The sequence below is a fragment of the Bombina bombina genome, chromosome 1 (assembly GCF_027579735.1).
Source record: "Bombina bombina isolate aBomBom1 chromosome 1, aBomBom1.pri, whole genome shotgun sequence".
Lineage (NCBI taxonomy): Eukaryota > Metazoa > Chordata > Amphibia > Anura > Bombinatoridae > Bombina > Bombina bombina.
In genome coordinates, this window is record NC_069499.1 from 63,083,960 (window position 1) to 63,106,788 (window position 22,829).

Sequence of the window (22,829 nt, forward strand, 5' to 3'; positions counted from 1 at the left end):
GGAGCCGTTAAGTTAACACACCACTCTTTGCTTTGATGAGGGGAAGGTAGGGATCTTTATGAGTTTGGCAATTTTCATGTGGTGAAGTTTGTTGAGTTTTTTCAGTGAGATATTCGTTTTATAAACAAGTTGAATTGAATCTAGGCCTTTAATACAAACCCCTAAGGGACAGATTACGAGTGGCACGGTAAATGTTTTGCTGAGCAATGTCCGGTTTATAGCGGTTGTTTGTGTGCGTCAGAAGGAACACTCGTATTACAAGTTGTAAGTAAATGGGAACACGTAAGTGCAATCGCTATTTACGCTAGAATGATTACCGCGTCCTCAGAACTCTGGTTAACTGTTACGTGAGACAAAAAAGTGTCACAAAACACATGAAAAAAATACTTTGAAAAGTACAGTTACACTCATAATAAGACCATCTAAAAAAAGTTATTTTTAAAAAAAATTGCACAAGAAAGTTATAAGGGCTCAAAGATATAAGATCTAAGGTGTAAGAAAAATAAAGGACTGCTTTAAAATAGAGATACATATATATATTACAAAAACACCATCAGATACATACATGAATATGTATTTATGAATAAATAGAAGAACATTGGAATGAGAAATCTATTCATATTTTTTTTTTTTAAATATTTTTTTTATTGAAGTTAAAGTATAGATTAACAAACAAGATTCGCCCTAAGGCCAATGTTACATCAAAGTGAGTAATACATTGTCTATAAACTGACATTATTGAAAAATCAAAATGCACATGCAACAAGATAATTACATATCAAATCTTAACATGGAGATAGACAAGAATTTAGGTGAGGTGCAATAGAACTTCATTTTATGTTATATTATTAACAAATGATCTCCACAGTACAATAGAAAACAGTCAATAAATTATCTGAGTCAAAGGTATCAGCCTGTGGAGAATTAGCATATGTATTGGTCACTCTTGGGCCGAGGTATATAGGGGGGGAGGGGATATTCAGCGGATAAGCACCACTATACATATAGGGGAAGGGGTGGAGGGCGGAGCCATATATGAGTGTAAGTAGTTTAATGTACGTGGTGGGATCTTAGAAGTGTTCAAGCAAAGGGACCCCAGGACAAAATTATATTTTGCGAATCATAGTGCAGATTAGGTTAGACTCTGTCATTAAGTTTCCCCTCTAATAATATGGTTATATCCATAAGGTTGAGGGAATAATAGCTAGTAAAGGAGCTTTATCAGGGCTTAGAATAACTCAGCACTATTTTTATAGTAAGACTTGTAAACTATGGGACAGGAGATTAGGGGAATATGCAGGCTTTAGCCATAGTAAAGTTAAACAAACAGGCAAGAATTCAAAACCAGCAGCTGGTACGCATCAACCTATTAATGTATTGAATGTACCTGTTATATGAGTAGACATAAGATACAGAAGAAACAGATACCGGTTACTGCAACAAAGTACTCCCCTATATAATGAGCGTGAGTGAGCTGCGTGCCTGAGGTAGGCCTGCAGCTTATATATGGAGAGTAGTAATGCTACATATGCCCATTAATAATCAAATGGGAGGTATAGCTTTATATCTGATAAAAAGTATAATGGCGTCTTACCAATAGGCCTTAATTAGCTCACCTAATGAGTATTGGGGACTAAACATTTATACTAGTTCCAGTAGGCTGGACTCTATATTAATAGGACTAGTACCGTAGGGGAGCATTCCATTGTATAGCAGGGAGGAATAGACATAGCAAGAGCATGACATACCCAAGGGTAATTTTACTAAGCAACTCTGATTTGGTAATAACATACACAGCATGAGTCAAAGTATGTGCATGGCATTTTCATGAGATCTTTACAATCTCTTTTAGTATAAAATCAGAGAGTCTGAGAAAGACACAAACAACATAGGTATACAGTCCTGCGTCACTACAAACTGTAAAATACTTAAATATGATGCAAAGGCACATAACATAATGGAGATTGCTTCTGAGAGAGTATAATTGAACAGGTAGGTATGATATAAGTAGAATGTGACAGCGCATCAGAGACCACAGTGTACATGACAACCTGAGTGGGAATATAACAGCCTTATAAGGTGTAATTTGCATTAACACTAAACAGCTAGAGAACATATAAAACAGTTGGAAGAGAAGGAGTCAAACTGCCTTCTATATATAGGATGTCATCAAAAGGTAAATACACAGGAGTGTGTGGCAGATTACTTAATTATATTACACCAATTCACAAACAGCTGATTAATGCTAGAGATCATTGGCTAGAATAAAAATATTGTTTGCCAACTTGAAAACTGAAGCTGCATAACCCCATAACAACATCTCAAATTTTCAGAGCTAATATTAATATTAGTGGATTATATGGGCTTGTGTAGTGGGAAAGATGGGTGTAGCTATTCACTAGCCATAATATAACTGGGAACACAGCAATATGACTAAGGCGCTCATACTGACAGTGCAAGTGTCACGTGACAGCTGGCTCTCGCACACTAAGAGCTGTGCCGTTAGGAGACCCATGGGCTGGCCTGTAGGTGGCACTGCAGTCAATGCAGTTTTAAAGTGGAAAGGTCTTTTGCCTATACTTCTACCTATACTTCTTTTGCCTATACTTCTACCTATCGTACTGCACAGCATGTGCGATATAGATAGAAGTATTAGGCAAAAGACCATTCCACTTTAAAACTGCATTGGCTGCAAATAAATAAATAATTAAAAACAGCAATTTTAATGGAGCCTGGAGGATTTTTTAATTTAAGTAAGCAAAAAAGGTTTAAAATTTTTTTTTTTTTTTATTTCTCAATTTTTTTTTTTCAGGGGTCAGGGGGTTGGTCAGGGGGTGCACGTGCTTAAGTGCTCCTATAGAGGAGCCTCCACTGCTGTGGGGGCATTCCACTTAGAGATATATGAAAGACTAGTGCTTTACTTATAGAGTCAGCAATAAAAAGTTGCAACTTGCTATGTATATTACCCAACGTGAGTTTATAATATGTTTTATCAGCACAACTTGTCACACTATATTACTTGCGAGCTTTCGCTGATGTCTGTTAAATAATGTTTATGATAATGCTGACGTAATGTAAAAGGGGACATACTCAGCTTGCAAAACCACATAGCCCTGCCAACAAAAGCAGCACAATCATATATGTTGTGTACAGTTCTGGGCCATGAGGAGTATAATAATTAAGCTAGCAGGTACTCCTAATATATGTAACTGTTGTATTTTAACACGCAGTTAACTAAACAAGTAGATAATGCACGGTCTCCCACACTGAAGCACAATAGGCATGGATCAAAAAATATAATAACATCACATTCACTCTTATATAGAGATCCTAGCAGCCACATATACTCGTACCGTGTGAAAACGGAAAAATGTGATCTGCTGTTCCATAACTGCAATGTATAATCATTCTATGGAACATTTAAGGCACATTAAATAAAGGAGTATGAGTATTTGACTCTACTAGTTGCATTCTATCTAGTGACTATTGCAAACATTAGGGGTACGTAACACACACACAAAAAAAAAAAAAATAAAGAAAAAAAGGAAACAACAAGAGCCCTGAAGACTTTGCAGGAGTGGACTAATTATCATGGTAAACTCCTCAGCACAAAATTTTACCACGCTAGGGATCCCTAATAGATTGAAGATTAAGTGTTCCCTCATTATACTCAAACATTTTCAGTGAAGATGCATACACAAGAAATAACATAATAGGTAGATTTCCCTGGATATATTAGGAAGGCAATATCATACGAGAGCTATGAACCATTTGAAAGCAGGCTTATAATAAACTATCACTTAGACATAAGATAAATAGCAGAGGCCAAAGTAAGTAACATTATGTATTATTCTCTAATAGTTATAAACTTATATGTCAATGTTAGATCTGAACTGCAAACAGATGTGATAGAAATGCAAACATTAACAGTGAGCAGATGAAAATAGTTATAAGCTTGATATGTCAGTGTTGGATCTGAACTGCAAACAGATGTGTTAAAAATGCAAACATTAACAGTGAACAGATGGACATATAATGCGTAAGTATAGACCAAATAATCAAAAGTTACTATAGGGACTTTTAAGGAGCCTAGGTAAACTGATCATCCAGCGTTAGTGTTATTTTTCAGAGAGAAAGAGAGTGAAAAATGGTGTTAAGTCTGCTATTGAGGATTGAAATGTCACTGATAATGCGATTAACTAATAATGCGAATAACTAATCTCAGACATATAAGGGAAAACGCCATCAGACCATACTGTCGCCATCCATATGCTGACTAAAAAGTTAGTATTCCTCACGTGAGTCTCTGTATATAGATATATTATCTCAGAAGCCATACCCCTGTAAAACCACCAAAGTCCAGCAGATTAACATTTCGCTAACAGCAGGCCACACACCGGGCAGGAGGTGATTCAGCCAATTCCCCTTCTAATGTAGTCTGCTGAGAGAGCAATGGCAAGCAGGAGCTCTGAATAATGCAGCAAGTGCGATGATGGAGAAAAATCCGCTCGCCAGATACAAACTTGTATGCGTAACAATAGAGTATGCTTCAATTCACCATCGCAGTAAGTGCATACCCCTTCACTTCTCAATGCTGACAGAGAGCAAGGTAATCCCATTATTAAAAGGGGCGGCTTGGGGACCGATGGCTGCCGCTGTATTACCCTCTGCATGATCTGTTTTAATGCTCTGGAGTCACTCACCACAACCGGTGGGTAATCAGGAGGCGGCAGGCTGTATTGACCTTGTGGTGGGTGATCCCGGTCTTCCTCTCTGATGCAAAACTTTGGTAGATGGTATTGCGTTACCAGGGTGCTTACTAACAGAGGTCCTGTCCTTGAATCTTCTGACTCCTCACTAGCATGCGTGTACGCAGTCTTTTCACAAAGTGCCGACCTTAGAGTGTCTGTAAAAATCAATAAAGTAGCTAGTGATCTTCCGATCTAAATCTTGCAGTAGGGTATAAAGTAACTCCTGAGGCTCCTCCATTTTTAGGACTGATTCAGGCTCCGTCGTGTAGTGACTTAGACTTATAGCAGAATAGGCAGGCCCAGGAATCACGCCATTTGCAATACCATAGCTCCCTCCTAAAGGAGATATTAAGTCAGAGGTAATAATAAATGTTGATTCAAGCAGGGTATTCTACCATGGTAGGTCGGTAGGGAGATGTCTATATACATTTAGCTTGTTCTTTTTCTGGAAGTAGATAGTTTATTTAAGCATGGCCTAAGAGCTCAGGCAAGACACATCTGATCACCTCGGCTGTTGGCTCCGCCCCCCCCAAAATATATTCATATTTTAATGTCGGGTTAGCGCAATTGAGAAAGATTTTGTAAGAAATCATGTGTTTTATATCTTGTGTTTAAAGTTGGGATACTTTTTTTATTTGCGGATGATATAAACATAAACTAATTATTGCTTATTAGTAATACAAGGTGTGCTTTGTCTAAGTTGGTGTTTTTTCCTACTTTTCTTGCTCCATTGACTTCTATGGGGGAATACGTTACCGTGGTTGCAATATTCTAAATTCGCCATTGGGTAAGCGCACATGCAAAAACTTTTTACTTTCAACTTGTAAAACACTCTACCAGATGCGCAAAAATCTTACTTTTAGCACAGTTAATGCATAAATGGGAGTGATAAATACTGTTCCACTCGTAATCTACTCTTACTGTTTTACTGAAGAATGAGTACATGCCTACACGGTTTACAGGAAGTTATAGATTGTTCTGACAATTGTATAAATCCCACTAATAACCTGACTGTCTGATCATATACTGGCACACCTCAAAGCAGAATACAAAGGGGATATTACCATAAACCAAAACAAAGTTCTCAACCAGACAAAATAAGGTTCTATCATCTTGGCAGAGACCTTAACATTCTACGTAATGCAGTCACTTAGACAAAGCACACCTTGTATTACTAATAAGCAATAATTAGTTTATGTTTATATCATCCACAAATAAAAAAAGTATCCCAACTTTAAACACAAGATATAAAACACATGATTTCTTATAAAATCTTTGTACCAAAAAAGGGGAAATTCCTCCTGAGCAATATGTAATTAAATAAGGAAATTTGATTAAAAAAACCCCCCAAGTGACTGACGATTAAATATTAAAATAATTAAAACACATAAAAAATATTATAACCAAGAAGCACTTCTAATCACAAGGTACAGGGCTAAAATAAATCATCCAGTGATTTTTATTGTGTCTTTCACCTTGTTTCCCAAACAACACAACTTCTCTAACACTTGTGAGATTGAAACCAACACAATAAGCCAAATTAATCCGGAACATGTTCTGTCATAGTGTGCGTTCCCAACTGGTGCCCAAGAACCTGTAGCCTTATCCAGCATTTCATTGGACACCAGACCACAAATAAATGAAGGAAGGGGAGAAAAAAAACTGAAGAAATATAACCCAGCGCTATGGAATATTGCCGAGCTAAACAAATAAATGATTACATTAATACTAATTAAAAGGAAACAGCAAATATAAGAAATTTACATAATAAATAGAAATGAAATTTTTACCATCAACTCAACACATCTGTGAGTTGTAAGTGACCACTCTATTATAATCAGTGGAGTCACATCTTGAAACCACTTGGTGTATTAAACAAGCTCCACTGTGAAGGACACCAACATCGTAAAAAATGCTTTCAAAATGTTACAGAACAAACTAATTAAAACTAAATTCTTTTATTGATGGGTGTTTTTTTCCACCTGTCATATGCACAAAAGAAAAGGGGGGGAATCAAGAAATCTTGTCGGCTTTGAGATAGTGTGACACAACTGAGAGAAAAGATCATTCACATTGGTGTTGGTGAAAAATCCGGAGCACTCCCCTGGGACACTCCCAGCCAGCACCTTATTTATGTCTGTGAGGTCTCTGAAACACATCTCATTCTATACAGATAGCCTTCCTTTAAACCAGACATGCAAATGCTGTACACTTATATTTAAATTAACCTTGTTTCAAGGCTGTTTTCAAAGTTGTTGTGGTTGTAACTTTTAACTGATTTAGCAATAGGTCCTCTTTTCAACAAAAGATGTTAAAGGGACATTAACTATTGAGTAAACTTCAGTAGCAGGGTTACTATTAACCATGTTATTGGTTTTCCTCCACTACCTGCACTTTTCTTTAAAGCCATTCTGTAATTTTAACCCAATAAAGAAGCCAGTCAGTAAAGCTCTTCATCTTTGTTATGTTCTCTGTGTAGTCAGGAGTAGAACATTCAGTTGTGTGCTGTTACCTTGTGTCTGATGTCTCTTGCACATTTCACTGAGACGCTGCAGTAGGTACTTCAGTCAAACTTTTATTCAGCCACAACCACATGGCTTCTTTACTAACAGGTTCATCAGTAAAACTAAACATGGCTTCTGATGATGTCACAGAAAACCAGACACAAATAGAGGGTGTGGTAAGCTGAGCTTAAAGCTGCAGCACTTCTAACATATAATTATGAGACAAGGTTAGTGCAAAAATATAGTAAAAGCTGCCGTAATCTTAACATCCCCTTTTTTCTCAAAAAAAAAAAAAATAATAAAAAAAATAAAGAACAGACAGTGGATAATATTGTAACATACAACAAGTAATAGACATACATGTTTTTCACTAAACCATACACTTGTTGGTCACAGCCTAGATTTTAGTCACAGTTATGTTTTCTTGCGATAAGTCTGCCTTCGGATTAGGTCATTCCTTGCTGAATAATCTCTCACTGAATCCTCACATTGCCATCTGGAAGGTGGCCTTCTCTGTCTAGAGGGCTCTAGATTATTTGGTTCAGGAGAAATTGTCCGTGGAGGAGTACCCAACGGTTGTTGATCACCTACAATATTTTGTTATTGGACAGAATCATTCTGAGGTTGATCTGTTTCAGATGTGTTCACTTTATTTTCATCCTCAGAAGACTCAGGTGGGCACTACACTCAATGGCAGATATCCTCAATATCTGAATCCTTAGATATTTGTGTAGCTGGTTGAGATCTATCTCTCATTTGTTCTACATGGTGGCAAACTGTACCATCAGCTTGTAGTTGAACTTTAAACATTCTGTTGCCCATGCCTTGTATTATGACAGCTGGAATCCATTTATTCTGGCCACGATAGTTTCTAACCCATACTCTGTCATGAAGAACAAATTCTGAAACACTAGAAGTGTTTAACTCTTGTTTGGGATGTTCTGGTCTAACTTTATCCAGTGGAGTTCTCAAGAGTCTTCCAAACATTAACATTGCAGGTGAAAGTGGTGGCATGGGGAGTGTTTCGATAGTTTAACAAAAAGTTAGAAAGGGAGTTTGGATTAAATTTTGATTTGTGAGAGACAGCTAAGTGACGTTTTAAAGTTTGTACAAATCTTTCAGCCTTCCTTTAGAGACTGGAAAATATGGAGCTGTCTTACAGTGTTTGATGTTATTTGAAGTTAGAAAAGTTTCAAATTCCTGTGCTATAAACTGTGGACCATTGTCTAAGACTAAAGTTTGTGGCAGTCCAAATCTTGCAAACATACTGGAAAGAACTACAATGGTTTGTTGTGTTGTAGTACTTGACATTTTAACTACTTCAGGCCACTTTGAATGAGCATCTACAGTCACCAAATACATTTGTCAATCCACTGGCCCTGCAAAGTCAACATGGATTCTTGTCCAAGGTTCATTTGGCCATGGCCATGTTTTTGAGCCATCCCTGCTGGGATTCTGCTATGTCTGTGCACATGCATTGCAAGCAGCTACATAAGAAGCAATATCTGTATCCAATTTAGGCCACCAAAAATATTCTCATGCTCTTTGCTTCATTTTTACTACACCTTGATGTGAGCTGTGTAGTAAAGCTGTGTAGTAACTTTAATGCTAATGTTTGCAGTAAAGTCGGAATTATCACTTGTGACCCCCATAACAGACAGCCTGAGTCATGCACAATTTCCTTCTTCCTTGTAAAATATGGCTGAAGATCAGAGTGAACTGCTTTAGGCCACCCATGTTGAACAAAATATTTAATTTCCTGTAAGGTAGAATCAGAGCATGTGTAAGTAGCAATCAATTTAGATTTAAAGGCTGTGGAGGGGTTTCTATGATTTCAGAAGATGCTGTCATGTGATGTACCATTGGTAATCTTGAAAACATATCCACATTTGTATGATCATTGTGGCATCGATATTTAATGGAGTAGTTGTAAGCCGCCAGCTGAAGTTAATACTGTACATAAAGGAAGTATAGAGCCACTGTAGAAGAGTACCGGAACGATTGCTAAATAACTCTTAGGAACAATAAGGCCATTTCTAGACCGATACATAGAATAGAGGCTCTCTAATTCACAACTAATACAGGTTAGATGGGAATAGGATAGAAACCACAGGAAGCATCCCAGAGATGCAATGGGGCAAACAGGAAAGGGAAGTCTTTCCGATTTTGGCGCCAAAACGGCACCAATTGTTTTTTCACACTCTCTATTTAAAGCTCCCAGAGATCACTACACAGTATAGTCTTGAGAAAGGCCTAATCCAGGCCGAAACGCGTTGGCATACTGGTGAGCTTGATTTTAATTACCATTATTATCTATTGTATACAGTGTTGCACTATTTTGTTTTTCTTTGTTTTCCTACAGGTTTTTTGTTGCTATTTATTGTTATTTGACTTTTAACATACGGATGGCACCTTGAACTCACTGGGCACAGAATTTGTCATAATCCCCTAATTCTTGCACGCAACTTACACAAACGTTTTCATTTTTGGATTGCTACATTTCATTATTTGATTTCACCATAGTGGATTCTATTATTTATTATTTTTTCTATTTTTGGTTTTTGGTTTTAATGACTTTTGCCTAAAGGTTGAATTATTTTATATACTCATTTTTTCTACAACCCCGTCTAACATCTATATCTGATTATAGATCTCTCACTACCCATCAGCAACGTTGGAGGACACACCCACGGTATAACACGAACATTCACTTCCTACTTTTTTCACTATTTTTCTACCATTTTTGATTGACTTTATTTTTGATTGACTTTGTCAGTTTGGAATAATTTTTTGGTTTATAACTTTGCTCACAAGTATTAGTATTTGTATTTTTATTTAACTTCCCACACTTGTGTATCACCTTTAAGGAGTGTCAACACTCCCACTGTATTCCGTATCTCCTAGGAGATTTTACTATGTACTTATGTTTTTAGAAGTTAGACATGGATCCATGCTTCTAATTTTATTGTGCTATTTTATTGTGCTTTGATTGTGATATTTGTTTATGTTTAGCCTTTATCGAAGGTATTAAATTGTAAGATTTAGCAACGAGTCCTTTAGCCTTTTAAGCTTATTTAGCGCTTACTCTCACCTTTTCGTAATAGTGCTGAAGTCAAGCAGCTGTTGTGTTGGAAATACCCTTCTGAGGGTGCAGAATGGACAAAAGTGGTTTATGATCCGTGATCAGAGTAAAAGGTCTGCCATAAATATAAATGTGGAATTTCTTCACAGCCCAAATTATTGCTAAAGCTTCCCGATCAATCTGAGCATAATTTCTTTTAGATGGAGTTAGAGATCTGGACGCAAATGACACAGGACGTTCAGAACCATCGGGCATAATGTGTGAAAGTACTGCTCCCAAACCATATGGTGAAGCATCACAGGCTAGTACCAAAGGCTTCTTAAGGTCATAGTGGAAAAGGAGTCTTGATTCTAGAAGAAGTTGCTTAAAGCGTTCAAATGCCCGTGTACATAAGTCAGTCCAGGCCCACTGGTTTTTACTATCTAAAAGGTGGTGTAGTGGCTATAGTAAATGAGCCAAATTTGGTAAAAATCTGTGATAGTAATTGAGCAACCCCAAATAAGAACGTAGCTGGGATACATTAACAGGGGTGGGAGCATGAACCAGCGCTTTCACTTTTTCAGGAGTTGTGTGGAGACTAGTCTTTTCCACTACATGTGCACAATATTCTAAAATCTCACGGAAGAACTCACACTTTTCCATGTTTACTTTCAGTCCGAATTCCTGTAGGCACTGTAAAACAGCTTCAACATTGGCTTTATGGGCAGCATCACAGGTGATAAGCATTCAGTGGGTATGTGGAATACCTGCCAGGATCTCATCCATTATCCGTTGCCACACTGAAGGTGCTGGGGCAATTCCAAACACCATCCGCATATACTGAAAAAGTCCTTTGTGAGTGTTGATAGTTAACAGGTGTCTGGAGTCTGGATGTACCTCTAACTGTAAGTACGTTTGATGCAAGTCAATTCTTGCAAATTTTTCAACCCCTGCCAGAGAACTAAACAATTCTAGAAATCCGTAGTAAAGGATACTGATCCACAAGTAATTGAGGGTTAAGGCCCACTCTGAAATCTCCACAGATGCGAATGTCCCCATTTTTTTTTCTGACAGGAACTATTGGGGAAGCCCAGTTACTGTTAGAAACTGGAACAATTTTGTAGTTTTTCTGTTCTGCTTCAATTTTAAGTTTACGTGCAAATGGTACAACTCTTAGTTTACAAAATTTTGGAATAGCATTTTCTTTTAAGTGAAGCTGATTCTTCTTGCCTTTCACTAAACCAAGGGTCCCATCAAATACAGTCTTATATTTGTGCTTTAGTGAATTAATCCAAGTAGAATTTAAATTGCCACTTTGGTCCAGTAGTTTGTTAAGCTGTAACTGTTGTGGTAATTTTGGCATGCCCAATGCTTGGATCCAGGGTCTACCAAACAAAGGTGGTCCTCCTTTAGGTAAAATGTAGAGGTGTAGCTTTTTAGTTATACCATTAAATGTCACTGTAGGTGATACACACCCAATAGGCTTTATTATTTCATTTGACAGCTGTTGGAACAATTGGTTGCCTTAGTCCCAGGCGGTTCAAATCAGCAGCTGTGATAACTAAGACTGCTGCTCCTGTATCAACTTCCATAATGAGAGGTTTACCATCTATATATACCTTTGCTTTAAGTTCTGGAATTTTATTTTCAAGGCTGTAGATCTGTAATGTGTATAATGGTATGTCTTCCTCTGAATCTGTGTGTGGTGTATCTACTTGCACATGAAAAGCTGCACGTGACTTGCTGCCTTTCTTACTTTTATCTCTGTCTAAGGAACTTCTGCACACTCTCTTTGTATGACCAATCTTCCCACACCCATATCAGGTGCTGTTCCTAAACCTGCAGGTATTTGCTGTGTGATTTGTGTCACCACATCTGTAAAATGTTGTCTGTGGCCCTTGTCTCTAGCTGGATACGGTTTATTTAGGTGCATACTTGTATGAAATACATCTACTTCCTTTACTTTATCACAAACTGCCTGTGCTGGGGCCTGGAGCATTTGTGCATCTTTAGTAGCAAGTTCTATGGCTGTAGCTATCTCTATAGCACGCTTTAGTGTTAAATCATCCTCTGCTAATAGTTTATTTTGTACTGTACAGTCCATGAGTCCAATAACAAACATATCACGTAAAGCAGTGTTTAAATAATCACCAAATCTGCAGGTACTTGCTAGTTGTTTTAAACTGATCACATAAGTTTTAATGTCCTCATGCTGCAATTGCTTGCGTGTGTAAAACATTAAGCGTTCTGCTATCTCTAGAGGCTTAGGTAGGTAGTGGTCAGATAACAGGCAGATCAGGTCAGACAGAGGTTTAGCATTAGGTTTATCTGGTGAGAGAATGTCCCTTAATGTAGTCAGTGATGGCTTGTGCTCTGGCACATAGGGAGTTCTTTAACAATGTGTCCTTTTATGTGACTAATAAAGTCACATTGCACTGACCAGTCCGATATGCACTCATACATTCACTGAAACACACGCCACCACACCTTCTAAGATCAAGTTAAGCATGTTATACTGTCACTCTATTCAGGAAATTCCAACAAAACTGGTAATTGCAAAAAGAGTGAATTAAAACCAGTCACTGAGATCTTTGCAGGGGATGGTGATTAGTATCAGCTTACTTCAACTGGGAACATTAAACATCTGGACATCACCCTCCTTAATATTTTCTGCTATAGATATGCCAAGTATGAGGAGTCCAGTTGCTGCCAATTTACCTTTTCCTTGCCGTGATCATGGATAGTGTTATTTACTTTCTCAATGCTGTCTACCCATGCAAGGAGATTGTCACCACCCGGCTTTTTCCTGTTCCCCTGTCACCGCCCGACTTTTTCCTGTCCTTCTCCAATTCCATCCCTCAGAAACAAAGACTATACCGGGTGTGTAGTACACCCTACAGCGCACCCTACAGTTCCCAATGTGCACCTCCCAGTCCCACACACACAGCTCTCAGTGTGCGAGTGTCACGTGACAGCTGGCTCTCACTCGCACACTGAAAGATGTGTGATTAGCAAAGCTATGGACTGGGTTGTGGGCGGCGCTGCAGGCACTGCAGACAGAAAGGGGAAAGTGCTTTTCCCTATACTTCTATCTATTGCACATGTGGTGCGGTGCGGTGCAATAAATAGCAGTTAATATGGAATTTATTTATTTTTTAAAGACAAAACTGCAGTGGAGGTGTGGAGCCTGGATGAATTATTATTATTATTAATAATAATTAAATAAATGAATCTTTTTATTAAGCCAAAAAGATTTATTCATTTAATTTGTTAATTTTTTATTTCTTATTTCTTTCTTTCTTTTGGGGGTTCACTGGGGGTTCACGTGCGGCTGTGGAGGAGCCTCCACTGAATGTAGTGTTAGCTGCTGAGCCTATAGTTGTCAGAAACACAGCAACTTGCTTATCAGCTCCTATGTTATTTGCTGTACAATGTAGCTCAAACTGTTTAACCCATGTGTCCCATCTGTCTGTGTCTGGTGCCAATAAGAGCCATTATAGGGTCAGACCACAGATCTTCATCACCAGATGTTGTGTTCTCTGTGTAGTCAGGAGTAGAACATTCAGTTGTGTGCTGTTACCTTGTTTCTTGCACATATCACTGAGATGCTGCAGCAGAGACTTCAGTCAAACATTTTTTAGCCACAACCACATGTATTCTTTACTAACAGGTTCATCAGTAAAACTAAACATGGCTTCTGATGATGTCACAGAGACCCAGACACACCCAGAGATTGTGGTAAGCTGAGCTTAAAGCTACAGCACTTCTAATATATAATTATGAGGCAAGGTTAGTGCAAAGATACAGTAAAAGCTGCATTAATCTTAACAATCTTTATACTGGGGGGCCGCCATCTTGGTACACATATCACAGAAGCAGTGCACTTTTACAGATTAGTGGCATTGATGGCTTTTTTGGCAGCTGTAGCTTGCACTTTGGATTTGCTAACACAGTAGAAATGATTACTTTTTTTACACAGTCTAAACGTTGCATAACAAATATAAATAAAGCCCTCAGGAATAATATAGAAAAATGCAGTAATACAATATCACTGATTTGTCACAAGGCACAAGAATATTTAAATTCTAAAATGACTGAGCCCAGTGTGAAGATGCAGAGCTTCATTAACCAGCAATGTCCCTTTAATGGTAGGAGCACTCAGTAACAAATCTCTAGAAAATATAGGTCAAGTTTAAATTTTTAACATTATTTCATCGTCACCACGAGGCTCTTTGTCAATCTCATGAATATCTATGAATTTAGCCCTATGAATGGAACAATAGTGTCCGATTTAACATTGTGTGGGCGGACATCGATAAATGCATACACTGTCAGCATTTATCATTGCACAAGCATTTCTAGTAAAATGCTTGTGCAATGCCGCCCCCTGCACATTCGCGGCCAATCGGCCGCTAGCAGGGGGTGTCAATCATCCTGATAATATCCGATCAGGATGATTGCTGTTCACCACCTCAGAGCTGGCGGACAAGTTAAGGAACAGCGGTCCTATGACCGCTGCTTCTTAACTTATGTTTTCGGCGAGCCTTAAGGCTCGCATGGAAACTGCTGCATTTGCAGCATAATAAATCGGACCCTATGGTGCTGCTTCCGACCCACTCTACTTCAGTTCCGCCTGAAGCAGAAGTTAAGAAGCAACAGTCCTAAGACCGCTGCTCTTTAAATTGTCCGCCATCTCTGAGGTGGCAGACAGCAATCAGCCCAATCAAATACAATCGGGTTGATTGACCCCCCTGCTAGCGTCTGATTGGACAGGGCGGTATTGCACCAGCAGTTCACAAGAACTGCTGGTGCAATGATAAATGCTGACAGCGTATGCTGTCGGTATTTATCGATGTGCGGTGGACATGTCACACTCTGTCACTGAAATCAGACCTGGTCTAATGGTTGTGGATCTCAACTGCAGATAAGGAGTTGACTATACTGTATTATGTTTATTAGCTCTTTCACAGGTTACTGGTATGGATAATTGTACTGAGATAGGAGGGAAGAAATGAAAGGGTTAATCACTCCTGTGAAGGTTATGTGTTAGTTGGTTACAGGAGAGAGTCAGGGTTACTTAATTAGTTAGCACTCTGGAAGTATTCCTTAGTGTTTGATTGTTAGCAACAAAGTCCGGTGTGGAACAAAAAGTCTATATATAATATAAACAGTTATAAATCCTTTTGTTGTGTTGGGAGTTAAGTATTACTCCTTACGGTTGTGATTACAGGCAGCTACAGAGGGAGAGGTATACAGCTGCAGCGTCTGTGCTGCGAGTGAAGTGGGTGTGTGCGTGAGCACCAATCAGATGTTCACTGACAGGCTACGACGGAGCATAGCAGTGCAGAGGTTGTGTAAAATCTTGAGAGCGGGGATACCCGCGATGATCCAGAGGCTGTCTCTGTCTTGAGAGCGGGGATACCCGCGATATACACCGGAGGGTGTGATGGAGTTGAGGAAGTTAAGTAGGAGGCACCGGAGTTGAACCGAGAGGCGATGATCCGGTCTTAAGGCTGGGAAGCCCTCAGACAGATTGGGAGACTCCAGAGAGTGGTTGAGCTTGATCGTGGATGATAAAAGTTGTAGTCAAGGCTGGATGTCTAAGTAGGAACAAACCAGTTCTCTCTGTAGTAAATTAAACCATAGGTAAAGCTAGACAGTAGTCCAGAATGTTAGAGCCAGGAGTAATAGTTGTGGTAACGTCTCGGCTTGAGATAGAGTTCACAACTAAATTAAACGGCAGGTGAGAGGGGGAGGAGCAGCCTTAAATAAGGTTAGAATTAAAGCTACACACCCCATACCTGAAAGGACATGATACGCTACATCGTATCATGTCCGTCCGCACAATAATAAATTGACCCCTATAAATAATTTCTAAATTATATAAAAACAAAACTCAAAATTCTTGTGCAAAACCAAATACATAGTATCTCTAACGTTTTGCTTTGTTTATTAAGGTATTCCAGTTCATTAGAAAAGCAACTGATTGAATGAGTAAAGAGTCGGATGTAATAAACCATATGACAACAAAATCAAATTAAATAAGAGTAAAACAAACAAAACAGGTATCACAGTATTTTCACAAAGACCAGTAAAAATGAAACACAACAGCTTTTCTATTTAGTATTTATGATGAGTAACTAATATACCTTAATGTTGGGGTTTTACAGTTAAACGAACATGATACTTATATTTTTCTATTATATGTATGAAAAAGTATACAAATCATATTGTTGATTAAAAGCTGTTTAAGTGTTCCTAACAGGACGTGCGTGATTGAGTGTACAACTGGGTCCTGGGACTCTACTGCTAACTGGTTGACAAAGACAACTTCTACAGAAAAAAGTTGGTTTATTCAGTTTAGAAACATCTATAAAAAACGTGATTTTTTTTTATAACATTTTCAATTAATTATTATGAAGATTGACTGCAACTTGCAGCTGTGGTAAATTCTAAAATTTTCCAGTTGCTATGTTGCAGCTTTTTTCCCTATTCGTTCTACAAACAGGAATTATTGAGTCAAGTTAGACCATTGTTGCAAACATTGCTGTTATATAGAGCATAAGATTTGTGCACACTCCTAAGTCTATATCAGTATAGTCTCTTGGAAAGGAGATGGTTTAAAAAATTATATCAATAAAAAGAAGTTAATTGAAGTAAATTTGTAAAGTCTTTTAAAATTGTAAACTCAATCTGGTTCATAAAAGTTTGATTACGACGTTCACGTCCCTTTAAAGGGACAGTCTGCTCCACAATTGTTATTGTTTAAAAAGATAGATAATCCCTTTATAACCCATTCACCAGCTTTGCTTATACTTTTTACCTCTCTGATTACCTTGTATCTAAGCCTGGGCTGGCTGTCCCTCTTATTTCAGTTCTTTTGACAGACATGCATTTTAGTCAATCAGTGCTGACTCATAAGTAACTCCACGGGCATGAGCACAATGTATATAATCTATATGGCACACATGAACCAGCGCAGTCTAGCTGTGAAAAACTGTCAAAATGCAGAGGCAGTCTTCAAAGCTTTTGAAATTAGCATATGAGCCTACCTAGGTTTAGCATTCAGCAAACAATAACAAGAGAACAAAGCAAATTTTATAATAAAAGTAAATTGGAAAGTTGTTTAAAATTGCATGCCCTATCTAAATTATGTATCTGATCTACTAATCTATAAGGAAACAAATGGGAAGATATGTATTTTTTTATTTAATTTATTTATATAATAGACTGCTGGAGATACTATAATTCTAAACAGTTTTAAGTGGAGAAATTAGTTTTGGCATCCTATATAATAAAAGGCCAAGTGTGTTTGTCCGAAGCTGTCATGTGCAGTAGAGACAGCATGAGGACAAACACATCTGGCCTTTGAGTCCATAGCTGATCTGCGGCAGAAGTGGGCATGGCCGGATGTGAGCGGGGCGTGGCTGGACGTGAGCGGGGGCGTGGTCGGGCATGAATGGCCGCAAAGGGGGCATGGTCGGGCATGAAGGGGGCATGGCTGGGCGCGGTCAAGAGATAGAGAGGGGAGAGAGATAGAGAGATAGAGAGGGGGGAGAGATAGAGAGGGGAGAGAGGTAGAGAGGGGGGAGAGAGAGGGGGGGAGAGAGAGTGGGGAGAGAGAGAGGGGAGAGAGAGGGGAAGATGGAGAGAGGGGAGAGAGAGAGAGAGGGGGGAGAGAGAGAGAGAGGGGGAGAGAGAAAGAGAGGGGGGAGAGAGAGGGAGAGCAAAAGAGAGGGGGGGAGAGCGCAAAAGAGAGGGGGGAGAGAGAGCACAAAAGAGAGGGGGAGAGAGCGCAAAAGAGAGTGGTGGAGAGAGAGCGCAAAAGAGAGGGGGGAGAGAGAGCGCAAAAGAGAGGGGGGAGAGAGAGCACAAAAGAGAGGGGGGAGAGAGAGTGCAAAAGAGAGGGGAGAGAGCACAAAAGAGAGGGGAGAGAGAGCGCAAAAGAGAGGGGGAGAGAGAGCGCAAAAGAGAGGGGGGAGAGAGCGCAAAAGAGAGGGGGGAGAGAGCACAAAAGAGAGGGGGGAGAGAGAGCGCAAAAGAGAGGGGAGAGAGAGACAGCACAAAAGAGAGGGGGAGAGAGAGAGCGCAAAAGAGAGGGGGGAGAGAGAGCGTAAAAGAGAGGGGAAAGAGAGAGAGGGGGAGAGAGCGCAAAAGAAATGGGGGAGAGAGAGAGCGCAAAAGAGAGGGGGAGAGAGAGATCACAAAAGAGAGGGGGGAGAGAGAGAGCGCAAAAGAGAGGGGGGAGAGAGAGCACAAAAGAGAAGGGGAGAGAGAGAGTGCAAAAGAGAGGGGGGAGAGAGAGAGCTTGGGGGGAGAGAGAGAGCTCAAAAGAGAGGGGGGAGAGCTCAAAAGAGAGGGGGAGAGAGAGAGCGCAAAAAAAAGGAGGGAGAGAGAGCGCAAAAGAGAGGGGAGAGAGAGGGGGGAGAGAGCACAAAAGAGATGGGGAGAGAGCGCAAAAGAGATGGGGGAGAGAGAGAGCGCAAAAGAGAGGGGGAGAGAGCGCAAAAGAGAGGGGGAGAGAGAGAAAGCGCAAAAGAGAGGGGGGAGAGAGAGAGCGCAAAAGAGAAGGGGGAGAGAGAGTGCAAAAGAGAGGGGGGAGAGAGAGAGCTCGGGGGAGAGAGAGAGCTCAAAAGAGAGGGGGAGAGAGAGAGCGCAAAAGAGAGGGGGAGAGATAGAGCGCAAAAGAGAGGGGGGAGAGAGAAAGCTCAAAAGAGAGGGGGAGAGAGAGAGCAAAAGAGAGGGGGGAGAGAGAGCAAAAGAGAGGGGGGAGAGAGAGCAAAAGAGAGGGGGAGGGAGAGAGCACAAGGGGTGGGACCGCTGTACTGCAAAAAATGGCCCGCGTGAACGGGCTTTAGGACTAGTCAAAATATAAAAGGATAAAATAAATATATGCATACATACATAGAAAAATGTTGCCAGACTGAAGCTGTGGACTTTCCCTTGAGCTGAGAATCTGCCCAGCGAAGCAGAAGGAATTTTTATTCCCAGTTTATCCAATGAAAAATGTCAAATTTATTGCCATCTAAGGGTTACATTATTTTTCAGCTGATGCCAGATGATCACAGATGTTATCTATAAAAATTCTTACTTTAGTGGAGTTATGTCTCCATGATAATTTAAAGCACAGTTTGCAAATAGCTGTTATTCTTTACATAGCTAAAGGATGATCAAGTTGTAAAATATAACGTGGAAGGAAACGTAGAGAAAGAAATATAAAGTACATTTTCTGAGTGCTATTTGTCAATATAACTTTGTTTTTGAGTTTAATAAAGTTGGTTTAAATGTGTTGCAATATTGTGATTCATTCATTGTTATTCTTTTTTATGGGCTGCTTTAACCTTTTCCCTCCGTTCGGATGACGTTCCATGTCGTCCTAACAGAGGTCGGTTTTAGCGCCAATAGGACGGCATGAAACGTTCTAACCATTCAGATGTCCTGAAACCTTACTCACTTTATATATGGGATCGCAGGCTGGGGGACGTGCCTAGCATCATAGACACTCCCCCCCTGACCCGATCCCATTATTGATATCACACAATCGCCATGAACGATCGCATGATTTCAATTTTTACTCATTTGTTTACATCAGAACTTTGTTCTGATGCAGACAAACCAGTTCTGGCAGGAAAGGGTTCATTTTAAATTAGACATTTACTCTAAAAGGGACAGTAAAGTCAAAATTAAACTTTCATGATCCAAATACTAGCTGCTGATTGCTGGCTGCACATCTATACCTTTTGTTATCTCGTGTTCAGCTATAGTGCTATAGAGTGAAGTAAATTGGAAAGTTGTTTAAAAGTCTATGATCTGTCTGAATCAAGAACATTTTTGGATTTCATGAACCTGTAAATAAAATACTCTGCTACAGTTATGGCAGAAGAAGTGACAAATGTATTTCAAGTTTAGGAGCCAGCAAGAATACAGACTTAATAGATCTGCTCGTTTGTTTTCCCTTAAAACCTTATGTTAATATTACAGGGAAATTGAACACTGAATAAATGCTGGACAATTATTGTGTGCAATTGTGGAGAACATACAGTATCTCCAGAAGGATATAAAAAAACTGAAATGTGTTTAAAACAGGCTACTAAATGGTACATGGTCTAAAAAATAAAACCTACTAGGAAAGGGTTAATGACATAAACATGTATAGCTTATAAACATGTGTATGTGTCAAATATTTGTTTAGTCAGATTTTTTTAAAATGTTTATAAAATGTTAAGTTCGGACGAATTTCTTCCATGCAGGCATTCCGTTCGGACAAATATTGTATTGAGATTTGTTAATGTTATTTCGAATGGAAATAGCTAATACAGACAATTATTATTAACAAAGATCTTACATTACAGGATTTTTCAATGTTAAAAGAACATACAACGTTTAACCCTATCATCAGTCATTAGTAACACTATTGTAGGATTGGACAGGGGACGATGGGCAAATCAATGGTCATACCACCTGTTCATTACAACCAAAGAAGCTTATTAACCAAAAAATATAATACCTGCCCCCCATTCTTGCACTTTTTTTTGGCGCCAAAAGCCATGAACAAATAAAACAATTTTGTCAAGCAATGTATTTGGCTGTTCGTATATAAACGACTCGACGAATCAGCAAAATTCTAACAAATTTCCATTTGATCAAAGTTAAAATGCACATCTCTAATTTCTTATAATAGAAATAGAAAGAGGTGAGATGATAGTAACTTTCAAGTATATTAAGGCACCTAGTAAAGCTGATGCACAAAAAGAGCAATTCCAGAACAAGGGGTCATAATGCTAAAGGGTAGTTGGTTCAGATTTGCAGAATCATGTTTGCACTGAAAGGGTGCTTGATTCATGGAATAATGAAACTCCCATTAGAGTTGGTAAAGAAAAACACTGTGGGGGATTTCACTAATACCTGGGATAAGCATAAGGCTATCCTAGAAACGTATTAATGCCTGGGGTAAGCATACGACTATCTTAGAAACGTATTAATGCCTGGGATAAGCAGAAGACTATCCTAGAGACATATTAAGCCTGGGATAAGCAGAAGGCTGTCCTTCAAATATAGTAATTCCTGGGATAAGCATAAGGTTATACTACAAACGTATTAATGCCTGGGATAAGCATAAGGCTATCCTACAAACTTATTAATACATGGAATAAGCATAAGGCTATCCTTCAAATGTATTCATTCATAGGATAAGCATAAGGCTAGCCTACAAACATATTAATGTCTGGGATAAGCCTATGGCTATCCTACAAACGTATTAATGTGTGGGATAAGCATAAGGCTATCCTACAAACATATTAATGACTGGGATAAGCATAAGGCTAGCCTAAAAATGTATTAAAGCTTGGATGTGCATAAAGCTAGCCTACAAATGTATTGATGCCTGGGAAAAGCAAAAGGCTATCCTATAAACTTATTAATGTCTAGAATAAGGATGTCCTACAAACTAATTAATGCCTGAGATAAGCATAAGGCTATGCTACAAGTGTATTTATGCCTGGGATAAGCACAAGGCTATCCTACAAACATATTAATGACTGGGATAAACATAAGACTATCATACAAACGTATTAATGCCTGGTATAAGCATAAGACTATCCTACAAACACATTAACGCCTGGGATAAGCACAAGGCTATCCTACAAACTTATTAATGCCTGGGAAAAACATAAGGATATCCTAAAATAATGTTAATGCATGGGATAAGCATAAGGCTAGCCTACAAACGTTTTAATGCCTGGGATACGCATAAAGCTATCTTACAAACGTATTAATATCTGGGATAAGCATAAGGCTATCATACAAACTTATTAATGCCTGGGATAAGCATAAGGCTATCCTACAAACTTATTAATGCCTGGGATAAGCATAAAGCTATCCTACAAACGTATTAATGCCTGGGATAAGCATCAGGCTATCCTAGAAAAATATTAATGCTTAGGATAATCAGAAGGCTATCCTACAATCTTTTTATTGCCAGTGATAAGCATGAGGATAACACATTAATTAATATCTGGGATAAGCAGAAAGCTATCCTACAAACGTATTAATGCCTGGGATAAGCATCAGGTTATCCTAGAAACGTATTAATGCCTAGGATAAGCAGAAGGCTATCCTACAATCTTTTTATTGCCTGTGATAAGCATGAGGATAACACATTAATTAATATCTGGGATAAGCAGAAAGCTATCCTACAAACGGATTAAAGACTGGGATAAGCATAAGACTACCCTACAAACATATTGATGCCTGGGATAAGCATAAGGCTATCCTAGAAACGGATTAAAGACTGAGATAAGCATAAGACTACCCTACAAACATATTGATGCCTGGGATAAGCATAAGGCTATCCTAGAAACGGATTAAAGACTGGGATAAGCATAAGACTACCCTACAAACATATTGATGCCTGGGATAAGCATAAGGCTATCCTAGAAACGGATTAAAGACTGGGATAAGCATAAGACTACCCTACAAACATATTGATGCCTGGGATAAGCATAAGGCTATCCT

At 39.0% G+C, this 22,829-nt stretch overlaps 1 protein-coding gene across 1 annotated transcript in view; it reads right to left on the reverse strand.

The window, feature by feature from the left end:
- EXOC3L4 (exocyst complex component 3 like 4) overlaps positions 1 to 22,829 on the reverse strand; it is a 333,013-nt gene that overhangs the window by 76,700 nt on the left and 233,484 nt on the right. The window lies entirely within an intron of this gene.